Below are 4,130 nucleotides of genomic sequence, written 5' to 3'. Positions count from 1 at the left end.
ATATTTTTTGTTTTCTAAATTTTTTTATATTTGTGGTCAATTGTAAATATTTAATTTTTTTTTTTTTTAGAAAGAATTATAAAAAGATCATAAAAGACAAAAAGAAAAAGAAAAAAAGAAAAAAAAATCACTCAAAAAATTATATCCAAACACCACCTTAAAAATAAGAGGGAAAGTTGATTGGGAATACGCCAAAATGGCATTGCACTATTAGAGTACCATTAGTATAATTTGATATTTTACTACTGTAGCATACTAAATTATAGTTTTGACAATGCTATTATGACAATTAACATTGGAGATGCTCTAAGTTGGCAAAGCCGCCGCTTTAGGTTCCGAAAATTTGATTAAAAAAAAGTTTTAAATTTTTGTTAACTATTATGTTAGCTTATAAAAAAAAAATCTTACTAGAATTTAACGATTTTCAACAAAATTCAGTTATGATTTAAAACTAATAGATGGTTGATGTGGTAAATTATTAAAACTAATAGATAGTTGCTTTTTATCGAAAGAAACCAAAAACTTACTGATGTGGTGAATTCTTCGAAATTATTGAATTGTTATTTTTTAAATGTATAGATTATATATAAAATACGATTGATTATACTACTTACAGTTGTTATTTTCAAATTAAAATTTTTATATTCTTTAGCATCTTCTGGATACTTTTTCTCAATAAATTTTATTTATAAAAAAAAATCTTATCTTTGCTCAACTATGTTAAATGAAATATTAAATGGATTAGCAATTTTATCCATCGAAAATGATTTGCCTTATAAGTTGGATTATGCGAACTAGATTAGTAATTTTATAGCTAAAAATGCAAGAAGAATGATGTTTAAGTGATTTTTGTTATAGTTTGTTCATTTTTTATTGATACTTTAGTTTAGATTATTTTAATCATTTTTCTTATTGTAATGTATACTATGTTGAAAGGTCCTATGTTGAAAGTTCACTTTGTGTCTCAAAAAAGTTAGAGTTGACCCTGTTACAGGGTGATTATTCAGTAGTTCGTGAGTATGGTCACGTGATACTCTATGGTAGTATGATTGATGGAGACATTGGGGCATTAATTATTTATACTGGTAATTGAGGAATATGAGGTGGTGAGGGAGTATGTTTACGTAGTACTTTGAGAGTGTCTAATAATTTTCCTTGTCAAGATTATTTTGGGTAAAGTGAATGTATGTGGGGGTTTATATATGAAATAAATCTGAGCCATTAATGTAAAATTTTGGATAATTCTGAGTTTTTATGTTTAGGTCTGTAGCATTATTGGATTGAAAAAGTCTGAGTTCTAGATTTAACCACCTAGATTTTTTAGGGTGAGAGATTGTGTGGTGGATATTGAATTTGTGTAGTGTAAGATTCATGTACAAAATAGAGTGTAAAGACCCAAATAAAATAAAAATGTGGTGGAAAATTATTTGAAGGGGACTTGCTCACTTTTCGGTGGGAAAGTGTTTAAGAAAAATAAAATAAAATATAAGAGATAAATGAGTGTTGGTGTGGGGCTATTAAAAAAAAAATGCTGGAGTGGGGTCAAAAGGGGTGGAATATGATGATGTTTTCGATGGTGAGAGATACAGAGTGTAAAGAAATATTTTTTTTTAGGGAGAAGAGATCAGGTCACATATGTTTTAAAAGATCCAAAAGCCATAACAACTCAGTGAGCCTACTGAGTCAACTTCATCTGTGTCTTCTTCTTCAGAAGAAGAACAAGTGAGAGAGGAGAGTGAAGCGAAAACTCTGGTTTATGGGTTAAGAGGGAACCCCAAAGGGAGCCTCAGATTAGTAGATCCCGAGTTTCTCGATGGAAAGTAAGGAAGAGGATGTGAAGCTTAGAGCTAACAAGTTCACAGAGAGCCAACTGTAAATCAGAAAGCATTATAACGCAGCGGAAAAAATATTTAAATCATACCTTTAGATGATAGAACCTCGTGAGTAAATCACGTGCTGTCTGAATCTGATCAATCAACCCAGCAATGGAGTGATATTACAGATGAATATCACCCACACAAGTCACAGTGCAAAATGGCTCTTGATCGTTGTATTTTGAGAGAGAGTCAGTATATGGGTGAGAGACTCAGTATATGGGAAAAACATATGACATACGTTATTCTTCTCTTAATCACCCATATCCCATATTATATCGAATATATAAGATATCTATTCATATCAGTTATATCAGATATATAAGATATCTATATCATCTATCTATATTAGTTGATATGATAGATATAGATATCTTGAGTGGTTATCCAAATAGGTTTTGAATTCAAATTCAAACTTATTTGGATAAGGTTCAAAAGGTTCAAAGAAGGGTCACGCCTCATGGGCGCCCAATTTCTAACATCTCCCACTCGCACATGAGTTGGCATGACATTGCCACATCTCTGTCTCAATCTCCCCAAAAATAAACAATCTCATACTAGCCAATGCACCGTGCGACTGCTGAGAACACATGTATGTGGGAACTCTATACTAGAAACTCAAAATGAGCCAGCATAGAGACATCAACCCAAAAGGAACAAAAATAGTGTCTCATATACCGCAGACCCATCTAATTACACCGGTCCAAAAAAACATCTCTAATCCCTCAAAAAGAACATGTTTGACCCTCTTAATTCTTGTAATATATTCACACTCAATCCACCTCTCATACAGAGCGATGGGAGTTGCCGGCAATGAATATACAACAGTGGTGTAATACTAGATGATCTTCCCTTTGCCCTTATGTCATTTAGTTTAGGATTGACCGCTTTCCCAGTGATGCCCCCTTAAGGCCGAATCATACATGACCGCAGGCAACATACCAAAGTAGCAGAACATCAACCCTTACCTTATGACATAGTCAAAAGTCACAAAAGGGTACATAAATGAAAGTCATATCAATAATGACATGTAAGACTCATACGGTGAGGAAACAGGGATCCATTCTCTCACCTCATTACTCGGTCGCCAAGCACATATAGTATGAATACATGCTATGGTGGAGTAACTCTTCCAAAAGAGTGACGTCATACTCGATACACCGTACAGATATTAGTCTAGTCGCTTTCTAGCGCCTAACCCGAATTCTCTATTTGCTCGCCTTCCAAGCGCCAAATGAGATCTCGCATCTGGCTAATCATAATAGGCACAACATGGAAAGTGGCTACTAACATCCATGTTTGGTCCTTAACACGACCTCATCTTGGTTGTAACCAAGGCGACATACATAGTGGATAATTTAAGCCCTTCTTGGCTCTAAATAAAAATAAACCACTAGTCTCATCCTTGCTCGCTCCCAAGCGCCAAAGGCAATTGCTTGTGTGAGTGAGCCAATCTTGTCTGCTGACATCATCATTTACTAATCATTATGACACAAACCATAATAGTGTCAACATCCCATCATCTCATAACAAATAAGTGATCGATTTTAAAAAAAACACAACCACAATCTGCGCAATTCTAGATTCCAAGTATAAGCCTTATCAGCACCTCTTGCGATAAGCATATACAACGGAATCCACCATTTGCGCCTCACATGAAGTGGTTCAAGATCACTACCTCTTGCACAATTACCTCTCTAAAGATATTTTGGTGACCAATTTGCGTTCATTCTGGATGCGCCCAACTAGCGCATTGAATCTTACAAGGGGCAAATTTATATATTACTAGTAAAGCATTCTATCCACAGTCTAATGAGCAAGGTCAATGTCTAAACAACCCAGTTGACCATTTACCAAAGATAACACTTATCATGCCAAATACGCCCACATAGCGTACTTCAGGCTCCCACAACAACAAAAAATCAAGGAATATAGGTCATCTGTTTCTCCCAAAGACAATCCGATGATTCACTCAATAGCTAAGGCTCTGGTTTTTACCAATAGGTAAGCCAATGGATTTGCAATTTTGCATCTAGAATCATTCTAGGATATTCCTTATGTAAATCATCGAAGACAAACCAAGAATTTTCCCAAAACAATCCCTAAGGATTGTACATCCGAGCATATAAATTACATCACCCATGTCCATCATATCTAAAATAGAGGACTGCCCACCCTAGGTGGCGACAACCTTGTAAATACTTGGCTCATAATGACTAAGTAAGGAAAAACTTCTTTTGGACCATTGATCATGCC

This window comes from Camellia sinensis, chromosome 2 (genome assembly GCF_055761805.1).
Source record: "Camellia sinensis isolate YWXY chromosome 2, ASM5576180v1, whole genome shotgun sequence".
Taxonomy (NCBI): domain Eukaryota; kingdom Viridiplantae; phylum Streptophyta; class Magnoliopsida; order Ericales; family Theaceae; genus Camellia; species Camellia sinensis.
The sequence above is the reverse complement of the archived record's forward strand: the minus strand, read 5'-3'. Positions refer to the sequence as shown.